We start from the raw sequence: 22,719 nt of genomic DNA, 5'->3' as shown, positions 1-22,719 counted from the left end.
TGTCTTGATCTGCATCACCAACCCAGTTGGAGCAGTTTTAATCTCCACCAACAGCAGCTCATTTTTTTTTAAAAAAAGTTAATGGCTCCTAATTGCCCATTCAAGTCACCCCAAATACTTTGCATTATGAGAAGGGGAGTTCATAGCTCTCATCTCCCATTCCCAGCTACTCTGCTGATTGCAGCCAAAGCTCAGAGGGTGAAGGGAATCTTGAGGAGAGGATTGTGGCGGATGATGTCATTGTCTCTGATCATCAAAACATCCCAGAGCTTTTGCCCGGAGAACTCCGGCTTTGCTCTTCCACCACATGGAGGAAGCTGAACTTACCAAACTCTTGAACTTCAGCAGCCCTGCTCACAGACTTGCGCTGGAGGGTTTATCTGCTTTGGCACCTATGTTTCATGTTTCATGCACATGCAATTGTCAGCTTTGTAAGATTTTACATGAGTGTGTTTGTGTTGGATTCATTTGCGTCTTCATACATTTGCATGCACCATTATGTGCACTGTGAGCTCGCTTGCCTGGCGTCCTTTGTCTATCAATGTGTGAGAAAGACCCGCATTTGTTTCCGCGTGTGGGAGGAGTGTGTATGTGTCACACACTCAAGAATCACACACGGCTGCATGTCTGTAGATGGCAGGGGCTCCCAAAGGAAATGAAGATTGGATTCTAATGATGTCAATATGGTATGAATAACACAAGGCACAGGGAAGCAGGAAAAGGGGGCGTGTGTGATACCCTGATGTGTCCCTCCCACCCCCACCCTGGCACCGTGACAACTGTTGCTAGGAAGCAGGGAAAATTTAATTTTGCAACATGCATCTGCCTTCTTGAGAGAACCTCCTGCTGGATGGGGAGGGAGAGAAGACAAAGAGGCCAGCAGAAGAGGCAGGTTGGGCTCAGGTTTTGCCCCGACTCCATCCAGCAGGAGAGGAGCCAGGCTCTAGAGCAATAGTCCTAAATAGAGTTGACCCAGTGAAACCACTGTTGAATTGTGAGTATAACTGTCATTGCTTCAACAGGACCACACTAATTGGGGCAGGATTCAGAGCCGTTCTTAAGGCTCTTGGGAAGTTGTCATCAGTAACATGGGATTTTAAAACCTAGAATCAGGAGGCCATGGGAGAAAAGTTGCTATTTGTCAGCATGTGTGTGGATGTCCATAGTGGATGTGCCTGACTGCCGTACTCACACACTTCTCTGATACTCTACCATTGTAAAGGAGCATAGGTGAGTGGTAGAGCACATGAAATACTGGATGACTGCAAGCAGAGGCCCCAGGTTTGATCCCCAGAAGCTCTGGACATAGCTAGGAAAGACAGTTGTGTGAGGCTCTGAAGTTGTCCTGCCAGTCAAAGGTGACAATACTGGACTTCATGGAATAGACACCTAACTGAATATCAAGCAGTTTCCTGCGTTCTCAGACAGGTCCTGCTTTAGCCCATATGGGGTGCATTACAAATTCTAGGAAATCCTGCAGGGTCTGGGTTGATTCTCAGCCTTTGCATCTTCAGACGTTTGGGACTTCACATCTCAGAATTCTCAGCCAGCCTGGTCAATGGCCAAGGATTCTGGGAGTTGAAATCCAAAATATCTGAAGGACCAAAGGTTGAGGACCACTGTGCTAAACTCATCTTCCAATTATTTGTCTATCTCCTTAAAGCCATAGAATTTACAGCTACATAAACCTCCAGTAATCCATGCTGACTCTGGGTCAAAATCAAAGATTCCCGTACCCAGGAAAGCTAAGTCTGCATACTTGCTACAAGCAAAATACTTTATGCAAATCAAACAATTTATGAACATCTGATTTGCACAACTTTAGTTTCCAGCAGACAGCTGCAGTTGGATTAAGAAACTACCCCAACCCCCACAGCACCAAGCAGTTCCTGGCTCTGAAAAGAAGCTGGGAAAAAGTTTACACACATTTAAGACAGGTTTGGCACCACTGAGATGCCAAATAGAAACTAAAGAAAACACATTTGAAAACTCTGTAGCTGACTGTCTCATCACCAAAAAGACAGTAGCATCAACATACTTTAGTCAGCTCATGCATTATACCAAGCCTCACACAACCTGAAGGACACATCCCAGTGTTGGACCACAAATCATATTACTACCAGCAGCATATCTCTATTGATGGAGATGATGGGCTTGGGGGAAACACACCCAGGAGATGCCTGGTGCTTCCCCGGGACAGTAGATAAATGCAAGGTTTTTTGGTTGACACACAGTCTGCTGAGCTTAGAAAGCATTTTTAAATGATACAACTCTCAGAATTCCCCTGCCAGCATGCCTACTGGGCACTATGGAAGATCTAGTCCAAAAAAGGTAATGTTTCTTATCACTTAAGAGTGCCAGACACTAGACCATGTACATTTGAAGGTGCCACTCAACTCAGGTGGTAAGCCCTTTTTAGCAGCTGATGGGAGCCCTCTCTCTAGCCAGGAGTCCAAAAGTAAGCCCCCAAGCTTGAAGCCATACTGTTTGTGAAGCAGGAAGAGTCTGGAGTCTTTCTTAGGCATCTCAAAGTGGCCAGGAAAGGCTCCGGGCTGCAACTGTACTCAGCAGGCTAGACCATTCCTCACCAGGCGATGCACTCACCAATAAGCCATAAGCCTTTAAACCAATGCTTCTGCCAGTAGGCAGGAGTTCTTATTTACTGTGCTGCTTATATTCCTGTGCTGCTCTTGGAGGGTGCCAATGGAATACTTGCAATGAGCAACGTAAATGCATTCTAGGAGAAAAGAATAGAAAATATCTGCAATGAGCTACATAAACTCATTCTAGGAGAAGAGAATGGCAAAGCAGGAAAGCTTTTTCACCTCTTAGAAAGGGATTGGAAGAAGGGGCATACTATGAACTAAGAATGATGTTAGGGAATGAAAGGGATGCCAGACCACCACCCTTCTTCTGAGTGGGGCATCTCTCCTGTTAATGGCAAGTGCAGGAAAGGAGCATCAATAGGAACTGAGCCAAGGTAAGGGAAATATAGATTTTTGGGGAATAACCAAAAGCTGAATTTGAAAAAATATCCACACATACATAAAAAAGAAAGGCTGCACCCCACCCCTAAAACAGCATGCTGAATGCAAGCTAGGAAAGAAAACCAGAAAGCAGAGCAGGTGGGAATTCAACTTTTCTCTTGAGATTCTTAGAACAGAGTTTGGAAATGTTACTTTTTAAACTCCGCTGGACATGCTAGCTGGGTGATTCTGAGGTTTGTAATGCAGAAAAAAAGTTCTGACCTCTTCCTTAAAGAATCTTGGAGGAAGACGTAGTTGCCTGTTAATCTGAATAAGAACATTTCTGGAAAGAGGTGAAAACACATGGCATCATTTCCCTGTAGGCGACAATGTTCCTCTGCTCCCTGAAAGTCAGCGGAATTCCTGGGCTCCCTTCCCATCTTAGCTTTTGCCACCTGTCAGGATATTCAACTTCCTTTTTTCCCAAAACTTCTGCACAGAACATTGCTTTGAAAAGCGTTCACACCTGTCTCTGAAAAGCGCCCTCCCCCCCAAGCCTGGGAAACAGTCAATTCTTTTGGCTGCAGCTATTTAAAAGATTCCCCCCCCCCCCGCCCTATGAAAAGGGGGGGGATTCTGTCCCCTACTGCTTGCTGGTGAAAGGTAAACAGCTGGTGTCAGGGAGACAATGGACCATACTCTGAGATGGCCCCAGCTCTCAGTTCTGAACTATTGTTTGTGGCCTTCTTCCTTCCTGTCCCTGACCTTCCTGCTTTGTCTGAGCCAAGATGAGGGTCAGCCCCCGCTTGCCTCCCCCAGAAAGAAGAATACATACATTTGCTACTATCCAAAGACAGCCTGGAAAAACAGGTGCTATCCTTAGAATTAGAGAATCATAGAGTTGGAAGAGACCATACAGTCCATCCCCCTGCCATGCAAGAACACACAATCAAAGCCTTCCAGACAGATGGCCATCCAGCCTGTGTTTAAAAACCTCCAGAGAAGAGTCTACCATGCTCCAAGGCAGCATATTTCACTACTGAAGTTCTTCCTAATGTATGGGTGGAATCTCTCTTCCTGCAATTTGAATCCATTGCTCCATGTCCTAGTCTTCAGCAGTGGTTCTCAACCTGGGGTCCCCAGATGTCTTTGGCCTACAACTCCCAGAAATCCCAGCCAGTGTACCAGCTGTTAGGATTTCTGGTAATTGAAGGCAAAAAACATCTGGGGACCCCAGGTTGAGAACCATTGCTTCAGAGCAACAGAAAATAAAGTTTGCCCCCTCTTCAATGTGACATCCTTTCACATATGTAAACATGGCTATCATGTCCCTTCTCAGCCTTCCCTTCTCCAAGCTAAGTAGACCCAGCTCCCTCAATTGCTTCTCATAGGGCCTGGCTTCTAAACCTTTGATCATTTTGGTTACCTTCTTAGGACACATTTCAGCTTGCAAATATCCTTCTTGAACTGTGTTGCCCAAAAATGGACACAGTATTACAGGTAAGGTCTGACCAAAGCAGAATGGAGTGGGACTATGACTTCCCTCAATCTACATACTATAGAACTATTTATGCAGCCTAGATTCGCCTTGGTTTTTAAAGTTTGGTTTGATAGTGATTGGCCCCTGGTGGTGGCGCAGTGTGTTAACGCGCTGAGCTGCTGAACTTGCAGATCGAAAGGTCCCAGGTTCAAATCCCAGGAGCGGAATGAGCGCCCGCTGTTAGCCCCAGCTCCTGCCAACCTAGCAGTTCAAACATGCAAATGTGAGTAGATCAATAGGTACCGCTCCGGCGGGAAGGTAACGGCGCTCCATGCAGTCACGCTGGCCACATGACCTTGGAGGTGTCTACGGACAACGCTGGCTCTTCAGCTTAGAAATGGAGATGAGCACCAACCCCTCGAGTCGGTCACAACTGGACTTAACGTCAGGGGAAAACCTTTACTTTTTACCTTGATAGTGATCACACTATCAAATGCTGTTTATTTGCTGCACCTTTACTGTGGTTGAGATGTACATCCCAGTGGTCAGGGATCTAGATTACTCTCTGCATAACCAGAGGAATCTGGACCCCTGACCACTGAGATGCACTGTACAGAAAATAATTTGTTAGTTATTAAAGGGGTGCAAAAAGGAGTTTACTAAATTTGTTGTTGCTGGGCTCCAGGTGCTACTTTGTTGTTACAGTGAAAGTGTGTGTGTGTGTGTTTTATTGCTTTTGATTTTGTTGTGCAGCATATGTCAAAGCAGAAGGCGTAGTAAGCATTGTCACAACAGAAAACACAGTCTATTTTTAAACGCAATGAATCACCTTTTAGAAGGTGTAGGAGTCAGTATGGTTTAGTGGGAGACTGGAGTTCAAATTCTTGTTGAGCTGTGGAACCCCTCTGGATAATTTTATGTAAGCCACACTCTCACAGTCTCATAGGAAAGCAATGACGAACCACCTTGGAATAAGTCTTGCTAAAAGCCCCTTGGGTCACCATGAGTTCGAGTCAACTGAAAAACAGAACCAACAACATGAGCTTTGTATTATCTACAATGTATGATGTGACATGGGTGGCTTCTCCTACATACTATCGGCCATCATTTTGCTGTGTTGTGGGAGTGACTTGCTATTTCTGAGGAGGGTCAGGGGATAGAAGAATGGTCCTGCCATAAGGTGAGTTGTAGGCAGCCTCTGCCATTTCTTCATACACACTTCAGGATTGCAGAGCCAAGACCGAGATGCAGCAAAAGCAATAAGGGTTAATTTGGGATTCTGAAGGCAGAGGAAACCAGTACCTGAAAAGTCATTCCATCCTGGAGACAAGTTGCCAAAACAAACAGAACCCAAAACCAAGGCCAATAATAAGCTGAAGTCAGCAAAATTGGAAGTTCTCTGAGATCGTAGAAATGAAAATATTTCCAGGAAAAGCTAACATCTACAACTAAACATTCCAGAACAAAAAGAAGCAGCAGGATCCAGGCAGAGAAGGGAGCATAGATAGAGTGAAGCAGATGGGAAAGGATTAAGAGATAGCCAGACGCCAGAAACACAGCTAACCCCACACTTTTTGCTACCTGAGGCAAAATAAATGTATCCATTGTCCAATAAGAAGCAGGGCCGGTCGGAGATAAATTTAAATATTAAGCGGGGGTGCTGAAAAGCGCCCCCCGCCGGCCCCGCCTCCTGCGCCCTGGCCCCGCCTCCCACCCAGCGTGCCCTGGCCCCGCCTCCCACGCTGCGTGGGAGGCGGGGCCAGGGCACGCTGGGTGGGAGGCGGGGCCAGGGTTGGCCCCGCCTCCCATGCTATTTGCCCTGGCCCCGCCTCCCATGCAGCATGGGAGGCGCGGCCAGGGTTGGAAAGAGGGAGGCTTAGCCGCCCGGGGATGGGAGGAGGGGGTCCCTCCTCCCCTTCCCGGGCGGCGAAAGAAGGAGGCTTCGCCACCCGGGGAGGAGAGGAGGGGATCCCTCCTCCCCTTCCCGGGCGGCGAAAGAAGGAGGCTTCGCCGCCCGGGGAGGAGAGGAGGGGATCCCTCCTCCCCTTCCCGGGCGGCGAAAGAAGGAGGCTTCCCCACCCGGGGACGGGAGGAGGGGATCCCTCCTCCCCTTCCCGGGCGGCGAAAGAGGGAGCCACAAGGCCAGGGCGCACTGGTCGGGTGGCGGGGCACCGTCAGAGAGGTGCCCCGCCTCCCGCCCAGCCTGACGGCGCCCCCCGGGACCTGCGCCCGAGGCGGCGGCGTCACTGGCCTCTATGGTGGGGCCGGCCCTGATAAGAAGGTAGATGAATTGATGATAGAATTTAATCTGACAATGGTAGAGTGTTTTCTACTTCTATTTGGTAGCTGTGGTATGTGGCATACACAATTCTGTCCTAAAACCTATCATTCAGAGAGTTTAGGAAACAGTCGGGATCTGCCAGTAGAAGTTGGCTGCCTCACTTTCCCTAATGATACAGCCACCCTTGAATAGAAGCCCTGACTAGCAGCAGATACAATATGTATGGAAAACATAAGGCAAAGGATCCTCCAAGTGTGAAGGTTTAGGGAAACTACTTAAGCAAGGGCAGAAACAGAGGCAGAAACTGGAAAAGTTGTTTGGTGACTGGAAGTTGTAATATGAATGAGGAAAATTTCCCAGTCTTGCTTAACTGTATACACAGCAAGCAAGGGTCAAGTATATCTCAGAGCCTAGTATACCCAGTGGTGGCTGGTGGGGAGAATATCTGATTCAGGATTCTCTATTTCGGCCTTTGACAACCACTAGGAACTCTTTTGAGGATGGCTGAGGAGAAGCTGTCTATTCAAAGGCAGAAAGATCTCACATTAATAGTTGGCCAATCCTGACATAAGAAATTCTGCCAGGCAAGTTGACAGCTCTTCTGGGAGGCTTGAACAGCACACCACACCACTTGATCCTGAGCTTTTGTTATTAGGTCAGTTATGTCTTATCTATTCTAAATCAACCCTCCATATTGTACTGGACAACAAACAGGGAAAATGCAGGTAATCTGTGGGACAGAACCAATGGAGGATGGCCTTGAAGTTGTCCTAAATGTGTCCACATCACTTATCACAAGGTAAATACATCTGAGGCTGGTCATTACCAAGGAAAGCACTGCTGGATTAAGAGAGGGCAATGTCAAGGGTTAGGAAGGACACATTGACCCCAGGTGAGACACTCCCACCTATTTGAGAAAAGAAGTATTTTTTGTTCTGTTTTGCTTATTTTGGCTCTCCTCCTCACTTGTCTTCAAAATAGTGGGTGACTATTAATAGGAATGTCCTGATCTGAAGACCAAAGGGAGGAAGAATAAGATGACAAAATATGCCCAGGGAAGGCGAGAGGACACAACCAGGCTTCAGGTTACTGATTATTTGGATGAGATTTTTCCCTGACAAGTGTTAAGGGTAGAGCAGGCACGTGGAAATCTGAGGGGAACTGAAAAAATAGCATTTGAACCGCACTTTGCTCAGGGGCTGCTGCACTCTATCTGTTAAGTACTAGATAATATATTTTCATAAGTGTTCCCCTCAAACACTACATTTCACAGGCCATTCAGTCTATGTTCCAGGGTAGTCCTCTCTTCATTTCTGCTAATATTAATCTGTTGTTTTCCATCTTCCATTGATGCATTGTATTTTGTTTTGCCCAGGCAATATGTGTCCTCTATATTGGTCTTCATTGAGTTGTCTTTTGTTTTTTTTTCCAGCTCAGTTCTCCATCATCAAGATCATTCATTCTGTGTGAATCCACCCACATCTCTGCAGTCTTTCCCAGTTTTGTATCTTCCACTAGCTTAATAAGCTCACCCTCTCTTCTATCATTCAGGCCACAGCAAACAGATAACTTTATGGCTTGCTGTGACAAAGAAGGCCTCAGTTTTGCATTAGTTAACTTGACTTGTGGTTGGATGGCTTGGTATAGCATAGAAAACTGCAAATTGTTTTGTTATAAACTGTTCAGATCTTGGAATATTGACTAAATGAGGCTTCCATTTGGGGAAAAAGAAGTGGATGGAGGACACAGGTCCACAGCAGGGTGGAGGTGTGAACATATCTCTTAACCTCTGAGTTTTCTTTTTGTATCACGTGTATAAATAGAGGTGAATGCAGCTGCATGCTAGAGAGAGAACATGGTTCACTACAGCTCAAGGATTTTTCTCCACAAGGGAATAGCATGTGTGTATGTATTGGTTAGATCCATATTTTTTCATACCTAGACTCACTGAAACCAGAAATAAGGGCAGGACTAAATTAGGTCCCATCAAGCCCGCAGTATGACTTTCCCTGTTGTTGTGGTGGTGGTAGTGGTGGTGGTTGTTGTTGTTGTTGTTGCTGCTGCTGCTGCTGCTGTGTGCCTTCAAGTCATTTCCAACTTATAGTGATTCTGTCATGGAGTTTTCTTGGCAAGATTTGTTCAGCTTCCTCTGAAGCCGAGAGAGTGTGATTTGCCCAAGGTCACTCAGTGGGTTTCCACAGCTGAGTGGGGATTCAAATCCTGGTCTCCACACTGGCTCCTATGACTTATTCTAAATTTCATCTGTCTATCTATCTATTCATCCATCAATTTATCTGTCTGTCCATGCATATGAAAACACACAGAGCGAGAGACACCTATGGATTCTCCTTGGGAATGTGGCTACAGCAGATGCCATAAAAGTTCTGTAAATATGTGTGAACTGTGAATGACAGTCAACAGATAACTTTCAGATTATCCTTTGTATGGTAATTCCCCTGTGCCCGGCATGACCTTATAAGAGAATTGAAGTCAGGATCTATAGGATCCCAAAACAGAAACAAATCAATCTGCAAAACATCATCATGACATAAGACTTCTTTTTCTTGGTGTCATAGGCTTTGTAAAACAGATTCAGGAAAACCTTGCCCCACACTGTGATCATTTTGAGCTGGTTGTAAGTTGCTGATTTTTCTCAGCTAAGCAATACATTCACAGTGGTGGACAGTTTTAGGGACAGGATTCTGGACTGCATGGTCCAATAATTGAACCATGCTTGATAGCTTCCTTAGCTCTCTATCTATTCTATTAGAATCCCAGTTTCTGGTCTATGCTCTTCTTTTTCATTTTGCAAAAGGAAAAATAAACCAGTCCATCATTTTGTACCTGCTAGAGGCAGAAGACCTGCCACAATGACTTTCAACAAAGCCAGGGTTAGAAAGTCACTTTAGTTCAACGAGAAACAGAAAAGCCAAGCTCACTCCTCTTGGGAGGTTAGAGGTGCAAGCACTACAAAAGATTAACGCAAGTCATCCTGAATTTAATTCAAAATCTATCTGGTCTTTATTAAAATGATGAACTGGAAACAATAACCAGAATGTTAAATATGCATGCAGTATCCAATACCCTACTCTGTGAACAGCTGCTTTTTTTTGGTAAAGACATTTGAGACAATGTTTATCTTGAAACAGCCCATCTGGATATGCTTGGACTTAGAAATACAAGAAGCTGCCTCATACGTTTCATCCACTTCTTGGACAAAATATTGTGTGCTCTGACTGAAGGCAGTTTTCAAGTCTTAGACGAGCAGCCTTTCACATTGGGGACTAGCTGATTCTGCTTTCTTTCTCTAATTTCTTTTCCTGAGGGAAGGGATGCTTCTCATCACCAGGTAGCTACTCCGGTTCCTCGCCTCCAGTATCCCTCCAGTCTTGTCTCAGAGTTTGCTCAGACACAGACACCTGCCCTACTCCCTGCAGCACAGTGCCCCCTTGTGCCTGCTGCTCTTCTACATCATCATCAAAGCCTGGCCAGAAATTGGACTTGGAAAGAAAGATGCCTATAGTATTTTTCCAAACATAATGTTGAATCCAAGAACAGCCTGAAAGAGGTTGAGACTGTGGAATGCTTTGTACTCCAAAAGCATTAGTGGGATGCATAAAATCTAACGTCTTCATGTTGAAGAACCTAAGACAATTTCTCCTCTTCCTCCTTCCTTTTACCTTCTCCAGAAGTGTTTCCTGACTCTGGGAGACAAAAAGGGACAGCTTGAGCATTGCGTTGCTACATAATTGTTGTTCTAAGATCTAGAACAGGGAATAATGACTACAAAAGATTGCTGTTTTGACTGTTTCTCGGCTGATTAATTTATTCCAAACTGTAATGCTTCCTGGGCATCATGGAAACTTAAAATTGTATGATACAGTGACATTCCAATAACAGTTTCCCAGCTCCAGTCCTCAAAACTTATTTCTTCACCTGCAGTCATGTATTGATGCCATTTTTATTATCTGAATTCAGGATAGAAAACTATTCAGATTTTCCAACAGGTCTTTAATCCTACTATCAACATGAATTGGAATAATCCATGAAAAGGGGACATTTTCCGGAGACACCATCACAAAACTTTATTACTGGCATATAAGAACAAATGTAGACTGATTGCTACTTGTGTTTGCATTTATCTGTCTTCCACCTCAAGACATTATAGAATCCATTGTCTTTAAAAAATAACAACAACAACAACAACAACAACAACAACAACAACAACAACAATAACATTAAACACTGACAAAATTACGATTGTCAACTGCAAAAGGCCACCTTACTGGGATCTGCACGCATCATCCGAAAATACATCACACAGTCCTAAACACTTGGGAAGTGTTCAACTTGTGGTTTTGTGATACGAAATCCAGCATATCTATCTTGTTTGCTGTGTCATACTATGTTGTTGTGTCAATAATAATAATAATGTAAATAATATGATTTATCTTTTATCTGTCAAATAATCCCAATTCAGGCTGCAATTCAGTAACTGGCAAAAGAAATCTCACTGAACTGACTTCTGGGAAGACATGTATGCAATTGCACTGTTAAGAATTAATACCAGGTGTTAGACTAATATATTCACCTAAGAAAGTGAAAAGGCAAATCAGCAAGGGTTGAATGGTAGTCAGGGATAATCTACAATAGAGACAACTAAAAGAGAAAATGGCAGAATGCCACTTGCTGTGATGTATAACTTCCCACTGAAATCACGCCAATGCATCATCATGAATCTACAGCCCATACTGATGTAGCCCACACACAAAGCCTTGTGTGGTGGTTCTGTTTTTGTTTTTACTTACAGTTTCCCTCCCAACCTAAACCCATTGCTCATCTCCAGCAAGAGACAGCCTATGACAAATATTAACACAGATGCCAGAACCTGCAACAATTTTGTCCCCATATCTACTAAGCCAATAATATTACAGGCCCTAATAACAGCAGCCACAACCAAAACAGTTCATTTACCTGCTGACCTTGTAGCGTAATTGTTGCTGGGTGTCTTCAAGTCCTTTCTGACTTATGGTGACCCTATTTTCTTGTCAAGATTTGTACAGATAAGGTTTTGCCCTTGCCTTCCTATGGCGCTGAAACAGTGGGACTCATCCAAGATCCTCCAGTGACTTTCCATGGCTGAATGAGGATTTGAGCCCTGCGCTCTCATATTCCTAGTCTAGCATTCAAACCACTACACCATGCTTCCTTTGGAGTGTGATACAGTCATTCTACATAGAAACAAAAGTTGTATAGTACACAAAATAACAATGGACACAAATCAGACCTCAGAAATGGTAACTTCCAAAATCAGGAACAGAGTGGGTGTTTATTTATTTATTTATTTACAGTATTTTATTGTATTTTTACTTTGCTTAATGATGTGTTATTTTGTTTCTGTGTAGTGTTTGTGTTGTTTTTATGATTGGAAACTGCCCTGAGTCCCATCTGGGAGATAGGGCGGTATATAAATAAAGTTTTATTATTATTATTATTATTATTATTATTATTATTATTCATATTCCGCCCTTCTCACCCCAAAGGTGACTCAGGGCAGATCACATTACACACATATAAGGCAAACATTCAATGCCATAACATAGAACAGAGACAGAGACAAATGCAGGCATGGGCTATCCTCGAACTCATGACCTCTTGGTCAGAGTGATTTGTTGTAGCTGGCTGCTAACCAGCCTGCACCAAAGCCCGGCCCACAGTATATACTAATATGCCCTTTAAATGGCTATCGCTGAACAAAGGGAAGTTCCAGTGTGAAACTGCTTACTTTTCACTAATCAAAAAGTTCAGTTCACTTCTTTTGAGTCCAACCAGGGAGAATGGCTTTCTATCCCACTACAGGTGTTAATTTGATCCCCAGTGCTAAGATTATTGTGTTATCACAAATTACTGCCATTGTGATGGGTCAGTGTGTCTATTTTGCATACATTTAAGCTCTAATTGAACTGTCACAGACGGTTTGTCTTTCATTGCATTGCCATTTAATTCCTGCCTCTTCATCCCCCCCCCCCTTTGCAACTGTGTGTGTGTGTATACCTGCCAAGTGAGGATAACACTTCATGCCTCTGATGAAATAGACTCAAGAGCTGAAAAGCTTATGCCATAATCCATGTCTTAAGTATTTAAAGTGCCACACACTTTTTTCTTGTTTTTGGTGTGACAAACATATCTAAGCCTGCACTCCCCCAGTCCTTGGAACTAGGCCCCTACTTAGGTGAGGAGTACTTCTATTCTTGCAGCTCTACAATAATTCCCCCTTATTTGTAATGCTGGCCCTATCATATTAGGCTGAGGTAAGCAACTTACCCAAATGGCAGATGGTGAAGAGGATTTATTGCACCTCTAGCTTGTGAAAGAAATAGTTCTGTGTGATACTCACTCTGTACTGCACCCTATAAACAAGCCTGGTGCCCTTAGGTGCCTTTAGGTGGTAAGGCAGACTATCTCGATTGCAAGTGCTAATATAAGGTCTGATTGCCAGTTCAGTCAGCTTCTATATGGGAATGGGTGAGAGCACCTTTTGCTAGTCTTTTCCCACAGGCAGTGGCATACATTGGCAGCACCAACCAGCTAGGAAACCAGTAGAAGTGAAATACCAACAGAATGGATTACCAGCAGATCATGATCTGAGCAGCAGTAGGAGGAATCATGCCAAAGTGGATTATGGGCTGCTGATGCACTGGAGGCTAAATTTCATCCATAGGCACTAGCAAAATTGGCCTGTATATTAAAGATGCATCTCATTTCAAAGTCTTTCCTGCATTTTTAAAGATGATATTTACAAAACAAGCCAAGCACCAATTGTTTTTGCAGTGTCAGAAGGACAACCTCCCTCTACCCCCAAATGTAGACTGAACATAATTAACAGGAAAACAAAGCAGGACCCATCAGCTTCATGTAGGCAAGTGCAGCAGCAACAACTTATAGGGGACAACAGGGAAATCCCCCACACTCAGAAATATGTGTTCTGTCCCTTCAAAGGAAATTTTCCTCCAGTCTCCACATTTCAAGCATTGTAAATGGCCATTTAGAAATATCACTTGGGATTGAAAATGTGGTAGAATCCTGCAAAAGTCTTCCACTAACATTTCATGAACTTTAACATTGTAAATGTACAAGGAAGCCTTTCCACGCCTGTACACATTGCCTGTTCATTTTTGGTACATCTACATTTCTGTGTGGAAATTTATTCCCAACTTTGACACATGTGGCTGACACTATACTGCCATGCGGTGCTTCATCAGAAAAAAGCAAACTTAATAATCTTGTCTTTTGAAAACAACCTATTGAAAGTGTGTTTGATTTTACAAACAGTTCAGGTCATTATAATAGAAATGTACTTCCACTGCTATTTAGTTAGTACAACTACAGGGTGGGCCAAAGTTTACTAAGAGGTTTCAATATTTAATAATTCCTTTATTTTTGGTTTGTAATGCACAACACCATAGCATCATATCATATATATATAGGAAATTTATATATTATATAAATTTTCATTCCCCAGCCCCAAGATTATGGAAAACATCAGATACCTTTGTGACTCTTGGGCCACTTTGTACTTTGCTTGTGGAAACCATTTAATTTCAAACTGATTTGCCTTTTTTTGGGCAGAAGCTTCATATCATACTAATTAAAATGCATTAATTGGGCATTATTTTTGTCATTACCTATATTCCCTCTTCTATAGTGGCAAGTGCCCAAAGCATTTTGTCCTTCCAGTGAAAACTGTCTTGTTCTACTTCTGTGGGGAAGGCAGATCTTCCCCTGTTGTGGCCCAGTGCCAGGCAAGATCAGCCGAAACTGGCACCCTCTTGGTGAGCCCCAACTTGACTAGACCCATCGACCCAATCCTCGAATTATAAGCCAAGACATAATTAACTCAAACAGATGCAATGGTGCTTCTTTTAGCCTGGAATAACAGAAGGCTGTAGCCCATGGTCTGCAAGAAGTGCACCTGTCCCCCTGTTGAGACACCCTGCTTGCCTGGCATGGAGTCACACACCCCCCGCCCCTTTCTATTTATACCAGCACCTGGGGAGGTTTCTAATCGGCTAGAAATCTGGTCTGCCTTCATTGTAATAACTTTAAACCAGGTTGCTTTCTGTACCAATTACAGGTTAGTAAGGCTGGTTGCCACAGCAACAGCAGCTGTGAGCCCCCCCCCCCCAGGCGCCGCTCGATACCTTGATTTCTTTATAAAGGGGGGGGGGAGACAAAAAGGTGGGAAATATATATATCTATAACCCTCTGCCTAGACTTAAAGGACCAGAGGCAGCTCAAGCCTTGCTACTGTGGCAACCAAAATTGTTTAAGTGAAGCTAAGCACTTCAGGACTCTGTGGGATGTCTCCCCGCCCTCCTTTTCCTGTCCCCCTCCTTTTGCTCTCAGGCAGCGTGGATCTGAGGCGGCCACAGACTCGTGGCTGTGTGTGTGTGTGCATGCATATGTGTGTCAAATATCTGTATTGCAGGGATCAGAGGAATTATAGAGCCTGGTTGCTGGCCCTGGCTGCTTTCTTACTAGCATTATGGTTGCCAACCTTTCAGCTGGAAGCAATAACTGTGCCTTCAATAGATTCTCCCGAGGAATCATGTCTAAACCCATGCAATGGGGAGAACCAACAACTGTTGGTTGATTTTTTTTCCACATCCCACTGCTAATAACATTACAAGAGTAGGCCAGGGTCTGCTTTCAGGTTTTGTTTTTTGTTTGTGGACAGTTGACAACTCAGAGGCCTACTGCTGCTATTTGGTGTCTCCTGGGTTACACAAAAGCCAATGTTACTGTGCATGATGATACAGACTGAAGACTTGGCATAGCCTTCAGACAAAGAGCAACAATTTGGTCCATGCTGAAGCGGCCCCCCTCTGGACCAGCTCATGTTCCGAAAGGTTTTCAGGCCAATACAGTTTCAAAATCATATTATTTCTTTGCATACTCTCACACACACAAAAACATATTTCTGATATGTTATCCAGCCTTCATGTCTAAATCTTCATGTCCATATCTCCCCATAACCAATATTTTATCTTCATAAAAACTTTGTGGGGAAGACTAGTCTGTGGGTGAACAAAAAGTCTTCCTGAAGTTTCTTGTCAAGAAAGAAGATGGCTTCCAAGAACCCAGGCCCCAGTCCCTGCTTATTGCTTCTTTCTAGGTATCGTTCCCTGAGTGACTCTGCAGGGCAGTGTGTGCTCCCTTTCTGCCTGCAAGGCTTTTTGTCTTTAATGCAGGTAACCATCACAATCAAGGAGAGCAGTATGTCACAGAAAAGCTGCTTCTGTGAATGCCACATGGCAGCTGCCTGACACTGGCATTTGCTCAGTGGATAGGGAAGGATTAGAGCAACCCAGCATTAGTTTCCCTAGCAGATGGCATTTATAAAATCCATGAACTAAGTTATGTGTGTGGAGAGTGGCGAAAGAGGGAGAGGGAGACAGAGAGAGAGACCGGCCAAGGGTCATGATTACAGGATAGAGCACTTGTAAGAGTCATGTGAAATAGTTCAGAACCAAAGATGCACCAGTAAAGGATAACAGAAGTGTCGACACAGAGGTGGCGGATGGCTTCCGTATCAGTGAGCTACGGAATCAAGTTTGGTTTTTAATTTGAACTTCAAAGGAGCTATCCAAGGTTTTGAATGCTATTCCCAAGACAGGCTGAGGGGCTTGGATTGCTCCTTTAATATTCAGTCTAAAACCCAAAGTGGATTTGCCACTCTACAGGGAACTATCCATGATTACTATGTTGAGAGAAAGGAAGGATAAGGTTAAGATTCAGATTCAAAAGTTTCCTCTTTGTCCTGAAACGGATTTAGTACCACCTGATCTCTTGCTACCTGGCTTTTGGGGGAACTGGGTGTGCGTTATGGCTACACTCAACCTGGGTTTTTTTTTTGTTCATATTCTAGTGGCCCACTTCTTTAGCTGCGGGACTTGGGGTGGAAATGAGTGTGGCAGTTCCTAAGAAGATTGCCAAGGACACTTGCAGGTAAACGGCTCCTGGGACCACGCTCCAAAAGGCATAGTGCAGCTCCTTCACCATTCCTTCCTTAATGGTTCCTTCTTCTTTTTTTTTTTTACAGATGGAAAAAACAGTGAAGAAACATGGAGAGGTTTTAAATGTTAGATGTCAGTGTCTCAACCTCCCATAAAATTCTAACAATGCAGCAAAAAGCAGCAGAATAAAAGACCTGCCTGGAAGCAGACAGTATGTCTCCTTATATACTCTGATAAAGGTGTCTCAGTTAAGTAGAGGAGAAAATAACATGATGCATATGACTGTACACTGTTCTGTACACTATTGGAGAGATCACCTGAAACTATGTACTTCAGACTAAAGGTTGTCCAGACTACAGGGACAGCCACATCAAAGTCTTCAGTGACACTTATTGATTAAGATGGGCTGTGCTGTCTTTATTGCCAGAGGTCTCCGAAGCAACAGACTAAAAACACACAATAAAACAATAGAATTATGAATCCACACAGGTGTTAGTTTTAAAGCCTAGGTGAAAGAGAATCCGTTTAAGAAGGCAGAGGGTCCTTCTGGTCATGGTAATCCAGCCAGCATGGGATTAGGCTGCATGGATGGAGTAACATTTCTTCAGCCCAACCTATTTCTAATTGGTAATGGGGACCATGGCGATATCATCTACTTTCCAGTGGGATATTTTGTATTATTATTCAGAAAATGTATACTCCCTATTAATCAAAATACTTTAAGTGCTCCTTATTCCAGATTAATCAAGAGGAAAGACAAGATTGTGTTTGTATTTGTGTTTTGTGTATCTATCCCTACGAGCAGTAAATATGAATTTACTCTGCCTCTGAATTACTCTTGGTAGTTCAGCAAAAATGTTTATTTTCAGAATCATAAATGATACTTAAATTGAGTTTATGTCACATATTTGTCAGTTACATTTATATCCTGCTGTTCCCCCAGTGAATTGAAGGCATGCTTCTCCTCCTCTGAATTTTTCGTTACCATAACATTGTGAAGTAGGTCAGGCAGATAAAATCAGGCCAGTCCAAGGTCACCCAGTGAGTTTCATGGGTCATTGGGGACTAAACTTGGACTCTCAAAATCTTAGCCAAATAGTCACAACTACACAACATTAACTTTCTAGTGCTTTGGATTTCCTGTCCCTGTAATGGGAACATAAAGTTCCATTGGCTAGAATGTAAATTGGATTTGAACAAAAATGGCTTGCCTTGCCTTTTAGGCTCATGTTAACAACCTCCACACATGCACACAATAGCAAGAGAGGAACTTGTGGTTTTTGTTGTGTCATGTGCAAAAAAATTACCAATTATTACCTGTAGCTCTGCTCAGATACGCATGTCTGGAATATGATCAGACAGGGTCCAGAATATACAAGCATTACAAGGGATGGGGAACCAGTGAGCAAGGCCAGGTGCCCCAGGGCTTGCAGGGTAGCCGAGGTGGTCGATAGGCGTCAGGGGAGATATCTGTGGGCCCACAGCTTATGATAACAGCAGCGCTGTCAAGTTTCACACAGAAGGATCTTTGGCAGAGTAAGTTGGAGAGTAGGCTTGAACTTGTGAGAAGCCCACACGACATGCTAAAACTGCTCATAATTAATTGGGCTCAGAAGATGTAGCTGTCTATGGCACATGGTGCAGTCGATTCAGTTCCTGGCACTGACACATGGAGGAAAATAAGAAGAATATATTCTCGACAAGCTCATGTTGTTCTTAAGACAGTTATAGTACAAGCAGAGTTTTCCCCCTTGAAAGTGTCTAATCCTCCATGTTTCTTTGATGCCTGGAGCCCAGGGGAGGGACGGCTGTGCTTGTGTGCTCTGACACATAGATGTATAGCACCCTGCCCCCACAAGACACCAAGTGCCCATTAAACCCTTAGAGCAGAGTGAGAATCATTTAGCCTTCAATATGTTATTGGACTGTAATTCCCAGCATACTTCAAAACTAGCAATTCTGGAAAGGCCTGCTGGGACCTTCAGTCAAACTGCCTTTGGAGGAATACATGATTCCCATGCCTGCCTTAGCAGAAAACTCCATTGTTCATCACCGCTAAAGTGAGTACACTGAATTATAAAAATAACGAGGAAAGAACTTTTGGTGAAGGGCTAGCACTTTGGCAGAGAAGGCTAAACGCCTTGAAAAACTACAACTCTCATGAGTTCACACAACTGAGCCAGGCAGTTAAAATGGTATCAAACTGCATTAATTCTATAGAGTAGAAGGACCCTGGCAGGAGACTGCTTGTACCCCATGATCCTTAAGTGAGGCCTTGTACCAGCCTTACCACTTTTACAAGCATAATTGTTGGTAGGGTGAGAAACCTTTTGGCCAGACATTTAAGGGCGATTTAGTCGCAACAAATTTTGCACATTTTTAGCAGTGCAGCATCACTCCATGAAATGTTCACAGAACTGATAATACTAAACAAAACAATTTATTATTTCATATCTCTCAGTGAAACTTTTTTTTTTTTACAGCAGATACCCAGCAGCCCCACTTCACTTTTCCTCCTTGTCCACTGTCTAACTGGATAGTTTTTTTAAGCAGCATCAGGACTGGGAGGATTGTGAAGACTACAGAAACACCAATATTCAGTGTCAGGTTGCAGTAGCATTGTGTGCATTAAACATTACAATAAAACGATGTGGGAAATAATGTTTCATTTCATGCATGTACATTGTTAATTATGAATGAAAAGTTTATAGGAACATGGTGATCTCCTCTTTTTCTTCTTCCTCTTCTTCCTCATTATGCCCCTTGAACTTGTTTTGGGTGCATCTACACTCTTTGTTTCAGCAGGGTAAGGTGGAGGGTGGGTGCAGGTGTAGCATTCCTCCTGTTGCTCTTGCTTGACTGTTGGAGTTTCTTTCTGAGCCGTTTAAATTGGTTAGAAACACCTACCAGGTGATTCTCTATCTATCTTCTTTCCCAACCTCCAGGATATGTAAAGCTTGGGATGGAAATCAGATTTGCAGTATCTTGTTCCTAAATCCCTGGTCTGAACAAGAAATCAGCTACTGTCTGAGCTGGAGTGTGCAGGCAGTGTGTCCCTGTTTTTTTCTCATATATCTATCCCCAAAAGCTCTATCTTTGCTAATCTAGTATTCTTCAAATTTTCTGCTTCTCAGAGCTTTGAAATGGCAGCACTTAGGCTTACACATTGACATTAAACCATCAAACCCCCACCCCACCCGTAATGCACTAACATTAAATAATAAGGATAAAATTATAAAATGACTTGGTTATGTTCATTTTTAATGTGTTAGTTTTAAATTTTAAAATAATGAAATTAAAAATAATCCATAAGGGCCAACCTTTTCAATCACTCCCAAAGTAATGAAATAAAATCAATTATGAAAACATGTTGTTTCTCAGAAAATTAACAGCAAAGTTGTTTAAGTAAAAAAGCCAATTTTAAAATCATTCTTGTAAGTGTTAATGAGTTTGGAGTAATTAGTTAAGTTAATTACGGGTTGAATATCCCATATCCAAAATTATTGCAGCCAGAAGTGTTTTTTGGATTTCAGAATCCCCCCTCCCCTCAGATTTTGAAATGCCTGCATTTGCACTTACATACATTACGACAGTGGTTCCCAAACTTATTTGGCCTACCGCCCCCTTTCCAGAAAAAATATTACTCAGCACCCCCTGGAAATTAATTTTTTAAATTTTTTAATAGCAATTAAACAGAAAGATATATGTATTAATATATATGGCAAATGCACCTGTGGCCATCACCGCCCCCCTGGATCTCTACAGTGCCCACCAGGGGACGATAGCGCCCACTTTGGGAATCATCGCATTACGAGATAGCATACTCACGAGTATGATTTTGGAGTACTTTGGATTTTGTAATTTCCAATATAGGATGCTCAACCTGGACTCCCAAGCTTTGATACCTTCAGTATCAAATTCTGCAAATCTGCTGAACATTGTAGCAAATTATGGGACACATAATGCATACCCTCTCCCTCAGGCCATTGAGCAGACTGAGCAAAGCTTATCAGGCCCCTTGGCTAGGTCTGTCTGTGTAACCTAAGCACCATTATTTCAGGAAAGCTTGTTAGTCATTACAGAAATTTCTTACTTACGAACCCTGACAAACTTCCAAGAAACTCTAACATTCCCCAGGAACCGTCTGGAAGCTACAGAAATATATTCAGTTATGATATTCTGGACAGATGCTGTCTCATTTGAAGTTGCCAAGCACAGTCCCCTCTGTATTTTAGTCTTTGGCAAAGCTTTGTCTTGCTCACCAGTGGGGCAAAGTGGTGGGCGAGAAACAGAAGAGAAGGCAGTTTAGAGCAGGGTAACTGACAGCCTCTCCTTGCTGCGGCTCTGCCTTTATGCAGAGAAATTAAGCTGCCTTGGGTGGCACAAATGGGGGAGCAGACCCAGAAACACCCCCACAGTTATTCTTCCTGAGTCCCGACTCCCTAAGCTTTGTGCTAGAGGATCCACTCTGCACTGTCTAGTCATGCATCTACACAGAAAACTAATGCAGTTTGACCCCACTTCAACTGCAATGGCCCAATGCTATGGAATCATGGGGGTTGTAGTTTTACAAGACCCTTAGCCTTCTCTGCCAAAGAGTGCTAATGACTCACCAAACTGCAAATCCCAGGATTTCATAGCATTGAGCCATGGCAGTTAAGGTGGTGTCAAACTGCATTAATTCTACAGTGTAGAGCCAGCCTAAGACACCTTACTGCCTTCAGGATGCCATGGAATCACCAGAATTGAAATAAATTCAACTGTATAGTGTATACTGGTGCGTATATGTGTGCCTTTCTGTTTTTAGCCTCTAGCGGCAAAACATTTGCGGGTGGGCCTATAGAAGCGAATGAGTTAATTGACATTTCCATATGTTTTACTAATGTTTATGGCAGGATAGCATTGGGGCACTATCAGCTTTGGATTCATAAATGTTTCCAAATTACAAACTTTGCTGGGTTTTTTTTTCCAGGTAAGATTTCTTCATATACTGTAGACATTAAAGTGAGTCCTTGTATTTCAGAATATGGCACTCTACCACAGTTGTTTCCTGACTTGAATGAGGTGGTAATAAAAGGAGGAAGAGAAAGAGGCAGGTTTGAAACTGCCATTAGCAAGAGAGCATCATTGGATGTAAAATGACAATGCTGCTTTTGAGATTATAGGTTTGTCTATGCAATTATTTGTAAATCGGTTCTCTGCATGCCTGATTTTTAGATGGGCGATACAACATCTACATGCCTAAGATATAATAAAACAAAATTCTCATGACAGAAATCTTGATGATGGTGGTGGCTGATTCAGTCAACACAATGAGCATAGCACGGTCTCGGATTGGGTGCACAGGTGGAAAATGTGCCTCGTGGGAGGTCCTGAACCATCCCAGCCTCTGTAAATGAACAACTGCTCTGCTTGCGAACAGTTGGATAGCTAAACTGCATAGGGCGGGCTGGCATTCATCTCAAGCCAGATGGACCTCTGCATCATCATGTCCCCTTCACATCTTCACTTTCCTTCCTGCTATCCTTGAACTCCTATGCCTGGGCTGAGCAAGACCATGTCTGAAATGGCCACATTGCAGGGCCACTTGACCTTATTGTGAAGAGGAGGAGGAGGAGGAGGAGGAGGGGGAGGAATTGGGGAATGAGAAAGGGATAATCCAAATATAAAAACTGTTAGCAGTACCCCTTACAGAATTAAGCAAACAATGCTGGCAAAAGAGAGAAGTATGGGAAGAGAAGAGAAAAGGAACCAAAGAACTCATTGTTATATGAAAGTATCTTTCTATACAGAAGAGGTTGTTTTTTTTTTTACCGCATATGTAAATTTAGCTAGAACCCCAGATTCTATAGCTTGCTTGTTTACTGTACCTCTTGATTCTTTCCACGTCTTGGGGTTTGAGCTTGGATCCATCATAAAATACAAGACCAACATAAATCAATGGGTCTCCACTTATACTCCTGTTTGCAGATCTCT

The 22,719-nt window shown here is 43.3% G+C and overlaps 1 long non-coding RNA gene across 2 annotated transcripts; it reads left to right on the top strand.

Moving 5' to 3' along the window:
* Nucleotides 1-830: 830 nt before the first annotated feature.
* LOC103277847 (uncharacterized) lies at nt 831-20,452 on the top strand. 2 transcript variants are annotated; one of them, XR_010002846.1, is made up of 4 exons: nt 831-994; nt 16,656-16,735; nt 16,830-16,954; nt 19,227-20,452. It is a non-coding gene; the product is annotated as an uncharacterized LOC103277847 (long non-coding RNA). The 2 variants fall into 2 exon arrangements; XR_010002845.1 differs by having other exon boundaries at nt 16,830-20,452.
* Nucleotides 20,453-22,719: the final 2,267 nt, after the last annotated feature.

This window comes from Anolis carolinensis, chromosome 2 (assembly GCF_035594765.1).
Source record: "Anolis carolinensis isolate JA03-04 chromosome 2, rAnoCar3.1.pri, whole genome shotgun sequence".
Lineage (NCBI taxonomy): Eukaryota > Metazoa > Chordata > Lepidosauria > Squamata > Dactyloidae > Anolis > Anolis carolinensis.
Note: the sequence above shows the minus strand (reverse complement) of the source record. Positions and strands in the feature narration are given on the sequence as shown.